This window comes from Dromiciops gliroides, chromosome 2 (assembly GCF_019393635.1).
Source record: "Dromiciops gliroides isolate mDroGli1 chromosome 2, mDroGli1.pri, whole genome shotgun sequence".
Classification (NCBI taxonomy): domain Eukaryota; kingdom Metazoa; phylum Chordata; class Mammalia; order Microbiotheria; family Microbiotheriidae; genus Dromiciops; species Dromiciops gliroides.
Genome location: NC_057862.1, coordinates 614,673,238 through 614,686,519, shown reverse-complemented (window position 1 = coordinate 614,686,519; position 13,282 = coordinate 614,673,238).

Sequence of the window (13,282 nt, the reverse complement as noted above, 5' to 3'; positions counted from 1 at the left end):
ATTAGGTTGTGAGCTCTTTGATAGCAGGACTGTCTTTTGCATCTTTTTGTAACCCCAGCACTTAACACAGTGCCTGGCTCATAATATCCACTTAATAAATATTTATTGACTGACTAATTTTTAGGGGTGGCAGGACCATTACACACCTAGTAATAGACTAGAAAAAATTTTAGCTTTTTTTCTGAATAGGGAGAGTTTATGCATTTTTAGAACCCAGCCTATAATAGTCTTTTCCTCTCTGGAAGAAGTCTTCATATCCATGGGCCAAGCTTTTCTGGAACACAAAAAGCCAGTTAATTAAGTAGCACCTAAAAGCATTAAATCTGTAGTTTAACTCATTCATCCCTTGTAATTAGGTGGAAGGTCTGTGTCCCAAGTCTCTCTATGGCTCAGGGTTAGAAAGTCTTTGCTTAATTGCTTAATTTGCTTAATTGCTGATGGCTAAACTGTACTTCTTCAGAATCACTTCAGGAGACTTCCCCCCTTCAACAAACTGTCAACTGCTGTAGGGGTCTAAACCCTCTCCCCAAGATTTCTCAACTGCAGTATTCTTTTTGCTTTCCCATACAAATGAATAGAAAGAATATGATACCTTCAGGAGGAAATCAGGTTTTGATATTTTGCAGATCCTAGCATAGCTCTCTGAGTGTCCTGTTATCCTTCACCCAACTATACAACCAATCAGTCCACTTACCTTTTTTGGGGGGTGGGTGGGGCAATGAGGGTTAAGTGACTTGCCCAGGGTCACACAGCTAGTAAATGTTAAGTGCCTGAGGCTAGATTTGAACTCAGGTCCTCCTGAATCCAGGGCTGGTGCTCCATCCACTGTACCACCTAGCTGCCCCTCCCCCCACTTAGGTTTCTATTCCTACATAGCCTTTCTACCTTTTGAACTAAATCTTGAGCTTAAGTTATTGTTATTATGCTACAGTCTGCTTACACCCACTATCTGTCTTTTACCCTTTGCAAATGTGATTCTTCAGAGATTGTGGTGTTCTACCATTTTGCTCTGTTCTCTGTTCAATTGTTTTCAGCTGTGTCTGACTCTTTATGATCCCATTTGGAGTTTTCTTGGCAAAGACACTGGAATGGTTTGCCATTTTCTTCTTTAACTCATTTACAGATGAGCAAAAGAGGCATACAGGGTTAAGTAACTTGCCCACGGTCACATGGTTAGCAAGTATTCGGGACCGGATTTGAACTCAGGAAGATGTCTTCTTGATTCCAAGCCCAGTACACTATCCACTGTGCCACCTAATTGCCCATTCTATAATTTGCAGCTCTATAACATTAATGGAAGACTATACTAAAAAGATGGGGTTTTGCAATGGGGAGCTGTAGAATATTAATAAACAGGATATAACACATTACTGACAATGACTTGCATGTAAGAAGTGGTTTTCCTGGAGACAATCGAAAGTGGGAACCTCTCTTGGGAGTGAAGCCACCAAAGGAAGGCAGCATGCCCAGGATATTGTGAAGTCTCCAGGGCTCAAAGAGAGGTTATTTCCGGAGAGATGGGTGAGTGGGATAAGGGCCAGGATATGGCCACTGCAAGGGAAAAAGCCTATCTTGGTACACTACAGAATTTCTACACTACAGCTGCTGGGGAGGCAGGATGGGTGGTGGGAGGGCACAGTGCTGGGTGTTTGATAGAAAAGCCCACAGGCTTCCTGAGAAAGTGTTGTCCTTGCCTCCTAAATTTCTCACATTAGGTCAAAACCCTGCTTGCTCCTCTCTGTCTATTGCTCTATCTATGTAAAAGACATCCTCAAAACCGGAAAAGAAAGTAGGACTTCTTCTATAGTTAGTGCAAGGAATAGCCTATACACTACCTCATTGCTGTTTTGGTTTCCAGCAGGGTGTTCCAAAATTCTTAGTGCAATTTAAGCTATTAAAACACTTCGCAGACGGCAAACTTCTTCTTAGCTAGATTCTTCAAGGAGCATTCATGGAAGGAAGGATATGGACAAGAGCTGTATGGGATATGAAAGCATTAATGTAATGAATATACCTGAATTTCTGTCTTTCTTCAGTGCTTTTCCACAATATTGTCCTGATGGATTAACTCAATAAGTTGCCCATTCAACTGCTTGGCACAGTCTGGTTAATGTGCATTCTTCATTTGCTTTGGTATTCCAATGGGGATTAGAGGCTTGATCTCTTTTGAGAGGATATGGGTCTCTTTGAAGAGACCCTGGACGGTGCTAAAGATTGATGAAATCGGCAAGTCACCCAATAATAATAATAATAATAATAATAATAGTTAACATTTATTCAGTGCTTTAATGTTTGCAAGATACTTTACATGGGTTATACTATTTGATTCTCACAACTGCCCTGCAAAGTAGGTGATCCCCATTTTATAGATAAGGAGATTGGGGCTAAAAGAGGTTAAATTATTTCCTCTGGGTCACATAGCTAGCAAGTGCTTGAGGCAGGATTTGAACTCAAGTTTACCTGACTCTGCACCCAGTGCTCTGTCCACTATACAACACTATCCAGCTGAAGCACCTCTGAAGCATTTAGCAAGGGTTCTTGATCTAAGGACTTTGAACTTAGCTCTTTTTTTTTTGATAATTATTTCAATATAATTGTTTTCATTTTGTAATTGTCTACATTTTATTTAGTGCATTTAGAAACATTGTTCTGAGTAGTCCATATTCTGCCACCAGACCGCTATGATACAAAAATGATTAAGAACACTCCTCAGTCCCTCAGTAGAAACTGGTTGGCATCAGGAGAAAGTTCCTACAATAAGACCCTTCTTGGAGAAGACAGGCACACAAAGACATGATGAGCTCAATTCCTGGTCTGTTTTGCCAGAAAACTTTGATCTTGAATGGATTGTTCAGAAAGTGCCGAGCCAAGATGAGGGAGAAATGCCTATTCCTGCAGCACCACTGGTGCTACACATGACTGTTTTAATGTCAGCTGGGAAATGATTATAAAAGTGAGGGATTATTGAATCCTATTTTAAATTGTTGTCAATGTGTACTTATTAGTCTTTTTTGTTTTATTCATATCTTTTGCATAGAGGAGATAAATAGCTGTCATATCATATCAGTATTGAGTACTTTTCTACTTCTTTTTTTGGAGACAGATCCTATCCATAAGCCAAATTGGGGCTTTAAGTGATTTTTTTTTCCCCTTGGGGCTCCAAGTTTGAGGGGGGGTATAAAGTTTTAGATCAAATGACAAAAAAATGACCCTTGCTTTGGAGACTGGACTCTACTAGGACCAAACTCAGGACCTGAAGAGTGAGTCCAGACATGGGGACCTTTGGCGGTTGAAGGCATTCCCATTACCTTGGGCCTATAAGTGGTTCTCTTGTTATATAAGTGTTGGTTACCATTTTGGAAAAGTAGAATCTGTTTCCTATTAGCTCTAGGGCTCTCTCTTGACAAAACTGTATGGCATTAGCATATAATGTTTTCATGGCCATAAAACAAAATGCTTATGGAAGCATGGCTGCTTTGTGGTATGTTATATACAATAAGTTACTGTCTAGTAGTACATAGTTGTATCACTCCAATTCTGCTATTCTCTTGATTAACAAAGTGACCTCTAAAGAACAAAGCTTAAAACCCTGAATATCAATTCTCGTTCTGTATCACTTCCCCTAGAGCTCCATCATGCAATAACTTCTGCTCTAGTCATCCAAGGACAAATGAAGCAAGAAGTTTGGTTTCGGTACAATGTTCCACCAATGACACAATGTCTGGTGGAAATTATAGCCTCCAAGATGTACTTAAAAAAATATATATATATATACACACACATATATATATTGTTAATATCTTCTTTTTCTGCCTCTATTTCCCCCTTTTCTTCCATACCAGAGAACTGTCTCATAAAAATATTTTTAAAAGAAAAAGAATAATAAACAAGAAAAAATTAATAATATTGATCAATAGATTGAGTGACATGACATTTTATGTAGTATTTTGTGGACCTCTCACTTTTGAAAAAAGGAATATTTGAATGTGGGAGTCTTCTTATAACTTTTTTGGGGGCCAAGCACATTCTTTATAATTTCACAATATTCAGTTTTTTTATGGTTGTTATTCTTTACCTTTGCATGGTTGTAGGGTCAGCTGCACTTTCATGTTACACAGAGGCCTGTTTCCCTTAATGTCACAGACTACCTTAGTCAATCTGAAAATTATTAAAACAATCAATATAACAGAATTAAGGTCTTTAATTGAGGCAGAGGAGTTATAAGTTGAGACATTTCATAACTGATGCTAACAATGTCTAAAGATGGGAACTGGGGACAGGGTTTATAGGGGGTACCAAAACAGAGAGAGCTATAAGGCTGCCCTTAGGAAAAGTAAGTTTCTCACAGTTTCATAAGGTAAGTTGTTTCACATAACAAGCAAACGTACATAAAGAAAACTTGGGAATCTTGGGGGAAGGAAGAGTTTGGGAGATCTACAAAATAATCAGAATCTAGAATTGACAAGTCTGGTCAGCCCCAGGTGATTCATTGTTCTGGGAATGGAGAACAGCTGAAGATCACTCAGTTTTTAGTAAATTGTGTTTGTAACCTTTACCCCTCTATAATCTGGATACTACCTTGGCATTGGATAGTCATAGCTTAAGACAGTGGGCATCTGCCTCTATGCTAGAGTTCATAGGCTGCTAGTATGCTCTGAACTCTTAGTTGACTAGTGCTGTGGTTTGTAATATGTAGAGAAAAAAAAAAGAAATTTGCATGATAACTTTATCATATATTTAAAAGGAATAACAAGTTATATATAATAGATTTATACTTAGTGTAGGAATACTTCAACAGTATCCTTAACAAATAATTTTTTAAAAAAAAATTAACATTTAAATTTAAAGTTTTAAGTTCCAAATTTTATCCCTTCTTCCCTCTGTCCCCTTCCCCCTCCCTGAGTCAATAAGCAATCAGATATAGGTTATACATGTGTAATTATTTAAAACTTCCCAAAGTAATTTCTTAAATAATCTTACATTTTCTGTTTGAACACTCCCATTAAGGATGAGTTTGTCATTGTATTCTGTTGCTGGAATACACTACTTTGCATCTGTAGCTCTGACTGGCTGCAAAAGCTTTTATAGAGAATAGAGGGGTGTCCACCTAAAAGTGGAAAGTTCCTTTTAGGGGTGGGGTGAGGAAAGCTTGGATGTTTGTCATTCCTGAGAGTCAAGGGGGATTTTTTTTTTTTTAAATGATGGTGGTGACCTGTGGAGTTATCTGTCTCCTGGCTCTGGTCAGGTAGTAGCCATGCCTAATTGACTTACCTGCTATAGAATTTTATCTCCCCTTATTTTTTAGGTGTGTCCATCCTGATATCTAGTTGGCCAGTTTAAACTTTAATAGTCTCTTAATTCCTCGATATATCTGTCCTGTTATCTGGTCATCCTAAGCCCCATGTCTTGAAAGTTCTTCAGATAATTGAAGATAGCCATCAGTCTTCTCTTCCATGTTAAACACAGGCAGATGAACATATGACCATTGTTCATACAGCTTGGTTTCCAGATTCTTAATCGCCCTTCTCTGGACATACTCTGGTTTTTCAATGACTCTAAAAATATGAAGCCCTCAATCCTAGATAATACTGCAGATATGATTTGACCAGTACAGAGTGCAATAGAACTATTATTTCTTATCATTGATAAACCAAACTCCTATTAATGTGGTTTAAGATTGCGTTAGCTTTTTGACAGCCATTTACAATTGTTGGTTTACACTAAGAGCTACTACTTTTACTCTGGGGCTACTTCTCTCTCTCTCTCTCTCTCTCTCTCTCTCTCTCTCTTTTTGCATGGGGGCAATGGGGGATAAGTGACTTGCCCAGGGTCACACAGCTAGTAAGTGTCAAGTGTCTGAGGTCGGATTTGGACTCAGGTCCTCCTGAATCTAGGACAGGTGCTCTATCTAGGATGCCACCTAGCTGCCCCTTTGGGGCTACTTCTCTCAATTCCCATTCTCATTCCTTGGTCAAGTCTCCAGAGGGTGGCTAATAATGTTTCCCCTCAGGGTTCTAGGGGTAACCCTCTGGGGCTAGGGGTTTCTAGTATTTTTGTTCACAATCCCTACCCCACCCCCGGTGCTTTCCATTAACATCAGTCAGCCAGATTTAATTAGCTTTTAGAAAAAGATATTTACTAGGGTGATATGGCAAGAATAGTTGGTATATGATACCACTTTACCCCTCCCCCTTCAAAAGGTAAGAGGTATACTCTTTCTTAAGTGCATATAGGTCCATAGGCGAGTGGGCTTTAACTGTACAGAACAAGAAACTATAAGGGTCAACTGGGCATATCTAGTTACTGTGTGTCTTATGGTTTGCTCCATTTCTAATTTATTCAAGTGATTTTTTTCTTAAAGGGATCACTTCTTGGCAGTATGTTAACACTTAATTTATCACCTCATTATCTACTCTTTTTCTATGATTAGGTGCTGAGACTACATCAACTGAACTGGTGGGGGTAAGGTAATAAATCTCCCTCTTCGCCTTTTAATTATAAGGTCTGATCACTGGGACCTGGATCACCTACAAATAGCCTGAGAACTAAATCAGGGGCAATGTCAGGCAGGCCCCTTTAGTCTGGTTTGACTTTCAGATTCACCATCTACCAGGGCAATGAAGCATGCCAGTAACTTGTAGGCAGAGAATTTAGATATCCAGTCTGCATTATAGTTTGGTTTGGAGAACATAGAATTATATCATGCTGCCACCATTACAAACCATCATGCCAGTGTCTGAAACCAAATATGGTAGCTGGTCCTTGCTATTTCTCTCCTTAAGTTGTTATTTTCCTTAAACTCTCCTGTTTACTAAACTAGTATTGACATTCACCTTTTAATTTGGGTGCCTGGGACATCTATACTCTCTCATCACTCTCTTCCTTAATAGTTAACTCAGAGAAGCCCTACACTTTAAAAAACCCAATAAACTATACCTTAAAATGTCATGGAGAACAATCTTTCCTCCTTTTTTCTCTTAGAATCTACTTTCTAGTAGATATGAACTTATTTGATCAAGGAGTATTTAGGAGGTACAAGGTTATATCATGAAAAAAGGGATAGGAACTGGTCTTGTGATTTCACTGGCATCGGGAACTCCTAGGTATGGAAACTCCCTTCAAGAAAACAGATTGGCATCCTCTCTACAACTTAGTTTTAGAGAGCTGCCCAGAACACTGAGTGGTAATAAGTCCAAATGTATGTCAGAGATTGGACTTGATCTTTTAGCTTCCTGTTTTGAGAGCAGTTCTCTCACTACTAGAATGCAATTACCTTTATCATGAAAATACCAATTTGTAAGTCAGTTCATCTTCCTTGAGTGTGAGCTATATTAGGATTTGGCAGGTGGGGGTTGGTAATGGGGAAAATATAATGGTAAGGGGGCAAGTAGGTGGTGAAGTGGATAAAGCACTGGCCCTGGATTAAGGAGGACCTGAGTCCAAATCCAGCTTCAGACACTTGACACTTACTAGCTGTGTGACCCTGGGCAAGTCACTTAACCCTCATTGTCCCACCAAAAAAAAAAAGAATAAAATACAAAGAAATATAATGGTAAATAGCATTTTTTTTTCTAGAAGCAAAATCAGTTCCTCTGGGGATATGTTTGGTTAAAAAATGTATATGTAGGCTGCTAGATTTTCCAAACAATTTGAAAATCTACCCTGAGATAACAGATCTTGACAATATCATTGTGGATCAGTGATTACTAAGACTGACTTGACTTCCAAATTAATTGGAAAATGGCAATTAAGGAACTTAACCTGTTGCATTAGAAATAATGTTGTAAAGAACTGAGTTGCTTTGGGCAAATTTGATTTTTTTTTTTTGGTGGGGCAATGGGGGTTGAGTGACTTGCCCAGGGTCACACAGCTAGTAAGTGTCAAGTGTCTGAGACCGGATTTGAACTCAGGTATTCCTGAATCCAATCCACTGTGCTATCTAGCCGCCCCCTGGGCAAATTTGAATAGGGAAATATTGTGGAGGCATATATATATATATATATATATATATATATATATATATATATATATATATATATATATATACACACACACACACACACACATATATATATATATATATATATATATACATATATATATATATACTCACATTAAATTCTGTCATCTATTTCCAGTATGCATTTTTGGAAGCTAATTCATTTTCTGATATAATATTAACTGAGACTAAAAGAAAGAGCATGGGCAGTTTGCTTTGAGATCCCCTGATATCAAAAAGTTCGAATTTTGGCTGCTAATTGTCCAAATAATATAATGCTTGGTGACAAAAACATTAAAAAATAGGAGTAGTATGCTTTCTGATGATGGAATAATTTGGTTTAAATTGATTTAAATTATAGAAAAGTAGGTTCTACCTTTTTGGTTTATGAAAAAGACCAGCCAACTCACAACCTGACTATGGCTTATGAGCTAAGTCCAGTATGACATAGCTAGTAAGTGTCAGATGTCACATTTAAACCTGGGTCTTTCTGATGTCAAATCCAGTCTTTAGTCACTAAGCTGTTTCTATTTGGCTTATGAAATAAAGGATGGATGTCAAAGAGGCATACAAATGAAAATAAGAAAATGTTAATCAATAAGGTAATGGAGGAATCACTTAGCATCTGATTGTAACAGACATCTAGCCAATATTTATTGGTAGGCAACATCTATACTTAGCATCATTATTAAGAGATCTTTGGGAAAATATAAGAAGCTGTCAGGGCCCAAGAACAACGGAGACACTCAATATTTCTTTGTTGATTTCTTGGAAGCAGGGTGGTATAGGAGGAAAAAACACTATCTGGGTTTGCTGTCAGAAAACCTGGGTTCTGTTTGTTACTTTAGCACTAATTGGTTAAATCCCATTTGGTCATCTCAACAGTTTCAACTATCATCTCTATGCAGATGATTCTCAGACCTATCATCCAGCCCTAACCTCTCACCTGACCTCTAGTCTCTTAGCTCCAACTTCCTATTTTACATCTTGAACTGGACGTCTCATAGACATCTAATTTCCTTAAGGGCAAGGACTATCTTTTGTCTTACTTTTTGTAACCCTGGTGCTTAGCATGATTATTATCAGGTGCTTAATAAATGTTTATTCATTGACTATAATCTTAAACTGGACATGTCCAGAAAAAGCTCATTTCCTCCTTCCCTTTCCCAAAGCCTTCAAGTATTCAGAATTTCCCAGTTATTTTTGAAGGCACCAGTATCTTCCCAGCCACCTAGGTGTCATTCTTGACATTTCATTTTCTCTTACCCCCATATGCAATTTATTTCTAAGTCTTATTGATACTGGGCAACTAAGTGGTACTATAGTGGATAGAATGCCAGGCTTGGAATTATCAAGACCTGAGTTCAAATCTGGCCTTAGATATTTACTAGCTGTGTGACTCAGGGCAAGTCACTTAACCCTGTTTGCTTCAGTTTCCCCATCTGTAAAATGAGCTGGAGAAAGGAAATGTCAAACAGCTTCAGTATCTTTGCCAAGAAAAACCCAAATGTGGTTACAGAGTCAGATACAACTGGAACAACGATAACAAAAATTGATACTACCTTCTTTGCATATTTTTTATATGCATTCTTCTCTCTTTTGACACCACCATTACCTTGGTCCAGCCATCATCACCTCATTCTTGGACTATAGAAATGCCTTCAGGCTGATCTTCCTGCTTCAAAGAGTCTCTCCACTTCAATTCATCCTCCATTCAGCTGTCAAATTAATCTTCCTATTGTAAAAATATTTTAACTTACTGGGGCCCCCTTTTGGGGGACTAAACTGACTGGAGGACTAATTTTAGGATGGACTAATCTGGCAACTTTTGACTAGCTGGCTATCTGACTGCTATTAATTTAATATGGGCCATTAATAAAATTTCTCCACACTGCTCTACTCCCCAAATTGATAAGCAAACAATTAAGAAGCCTTTTAATGTAAGAGATAAAGGTTAAGAAATGCAAATTATACAACCTGTCTGCTTTTTTTTTGGTTTTGTTTTGTTTTGTTTTGTTTTTCGGTAAGGCAATTGGGGTTAAGTGACTTGCCCAGGGTCACACAGCTAGTAAGTGTTAAGTGTCTGAGGCCGGATTTGAACTCAGGTACTCCTGAATCCAGGGCCAGTGCTTTATCCACTGCACCTAGCTGCCCCTGCTTTTAATACAATAGGGACCGTTGCCGCCTCTTGCCTTACGGTAAGTTCCAGCTTTCTCCAACTTTCACTCTTTTTCTCCTTCACTCCAGCTTCCTTGTGCTTTCACTGCTCAGCTGCTTTCTTCTAACTCCAAGCCGCATTCACTTTGTCAACCCCCTGAAAAGCCCCTTAGCATTCTCACCTCTGCCCCCCCCCCCCAACGTCTCTATTGTCTCTGAATCTTAGTGCTTTCTCCAACCACCCTACTGTCTCCTGTTCTCTTAATCTTCCAGCCTCTCCCAACCTCCGTACATCTGCCTCCCTCAGGGTCTCTAGTGTCCCTTTGCTTTCTCTAGCGTTCTTCTGTTCTCTTAATCTTCCGACCTCACCCTTTGTCCTCCTAGTCCTCCAGCGTCCCCCCCTTCCACTGTCTCCCTAGCTCTGTATATATGTTCCTTCTCTCCCCTCAAACCTCAGGCTCTCTGTGCCCCCACACATGCCAAGCTAATCTGCTGGCCACACTAGGGCTGTGCCCAGTGGGGCTTGAGGGGCCCATGCCCCCTGCTGCGCACCTGGGACCTCTGCATGGGCTATGCTAGGACCTGGCAGGATAAACCTGGGATCTCTGGAGCAGCTCCCCTCAGGGCATAGGGAGCTAGGGCTTTTTTCTTCACCCCCCCCAGCCGTCTGACCTGGTGTCCTGAAAAGCTCACGGGGCTTTTTTTGGCTCAGCTGAAGTGGAGGAGGCTGGGTACCAGCCTCTCACACAGAAAAAACCTGAGGGCCTAAGGCTTTTTAATCTCAGCCCAAAGGCAGGGTCCCAAATCAAAATAAATTTCCACACTATAATACAAATCTGACCATGTCAACCCCCCTTCCATTTATTTATTTATTTATTTATTTATTTTTTTGTGAGGCAGTTGGGGTTAAGTGACTTGCCCAGGGTCACACAGCTAGTAAGTGTTAAGTGTCTGAGGCTGGATTTGAACTCAGGTACTCCTGACTCCAGGGCCAGTGCTCTATCCACTGCGCCATCTAGCTGCCCCTACCCCCCTTCCATTTAATAAACTCCAGTGACTCTCTAATACTTCCAGTATCAAGCATAAAATCCATAGTTTGGTTTTAAAGCGCTTCCCAATCTATTCCCTCCTACCTGTCCAGTTTTATTGCCACCATCCCCGCTAGCCCCCTATATTCTTTGTGATTCAGCAACACTGGCCTCCTTGCTATCCCTTGTATAAGATTCACCATCTCTCTGCTCTGGGCATTCTCAGTGGCTGTTTCTCATCCCCGAAACTTTCTTCTCTTTTCCATCTCCTGATTCTCCTGGCTTCCTTCACTTGCAGCTAAAATCTTATCTTTTGCATCCTGTGTTTCCCAATTTCCATTCATGCAAGTGCCTTCCCTCTGCTGATTATCTCCAATTTATCGTGTTTATATCTTGTTTGTATACAGACATTTTCATGTTATCTCCCTCATTAGACTTTGAGCAACTTGAGCGAGGGACATTTTTTTTTTTGTCTTTCTTTGCATCCCTAGTGCTTAGCACAATCCCTGATGCACAGCAGACAGATAATAAATACTTGTGGACTTGTCTTGACATGAAAGGCTTGTACCCTCTCTCTTGGATTCCTTCTGACTCCAACAGTTTATGAGATCTGATGATGGCTACAATTTTTTTTTATGGCATTGTATTTTTCCTGAATGAGGAAATTGATTTAAATGTTTTAAGAATAAACTCTCTTTCTATGACATATTCTTTAGTGTTTGCTTGCAAAATAGTAACAGATCACAAGCATGCTACAGACTAGTATCTGGTTCCATTTTGCTACATGCATTTTTGATTATAAATTTGAGGAGGTTGCGGTTTGTCAAAGGATGAGCTGGTGAGATATTTGACGAACAAAACAAGCTTATATTTTGAGTCACAATACCAGTCAGGGTTTAGCCATAGCAGTGTGAATAATGTCACTTAGGCTTCATCGTATGTTGGTTGAAGTCACAAGAGAGGCCCTACTGGGATCTGTGTGTTTACCTACGTGCTGCTAATTTGAGCCAGTTGTAGAAGTTTACTCCCAATCTCCCTAATTCCCAATTCAAGGAATCAAAATCTCAACCAGCCAATCTAAGAAGCCGTGTTCTTTAAGGGAGTATTTGTTGTTGCTGAGTCATTTCAGTCATATTGGATTCTTCATGACCCCATTAAGGGTTTTCTTGGCAAAGCTACAGGCATGGTTTGCCATTTCCTTCTCCAACTCATTTTATAGATGAAGAAATGAAGATAAACTGGGTTAAATGATTTGTCCAGAGTCACACAGCTACTAAGTGTGTGAGAGCACATTTGAATTCAGGAAGATGAACCTTCCTGACTCCAGGCCCAGGACTCTATCCACTGCATCACCTAACTGCCCTTAAAGGAACATACTACTCTCAAATGAAAAAAATTAGGTTCATTTAGAGTTATATTAGGCCTTTCAGGCCATTAAGATAACAATTAATCAATAAGAGCTTATGAAATGTCTCTTCTTCTTGATGCTGATGTTTATAAAGATGAAAATAAACTAGTGCCGGTCCTTGGGAAACTTGCAATCTCTTTTTTTTTTTTTTTAAGTGAGGCAATTGGGGTTAAGTGACTTGCCCAGGGTCACACAGCTAGTAAGTGTTAAGTGTCTGAGGCTGGATCTGAACTCAGGTACTCCTGACTCCAGGGCCGGTGCTCTATCCACTGCGCCACCTAGCTGCCCCGAAACTTGCAATCTTTATATAAAATTAATACAAAGTGACTGGAGAGGGAGGGAAGGAGGAGGAGGCACAAGTAGCTGAGGAGATAAAGAAAGGCCTCATATAGAAGGTTGCTCTTGAACTGAGAATCAAGAGACTCAAAGATGTGGAAAGATTGAAGTTTGGTTATTAAAGACAGTGCAAAGGAATGGCCTTGGGAAGTAGAGTGTAATATGAGGCTAGAATACCCTTCTGATCAGATTGACAACTGTGGAAAGGGGGATTAGAAAGGGTTTGTGTCTAACGGTAACCATCTCTAAGGTGAGTGCAGGGAGGAAAAAAAAGGGAAAAAAGAAATTTACATAATAATTTTATTATATATTTTAAAGTAATACCATGTTGTACATAATAGATTTGCAGTTTCA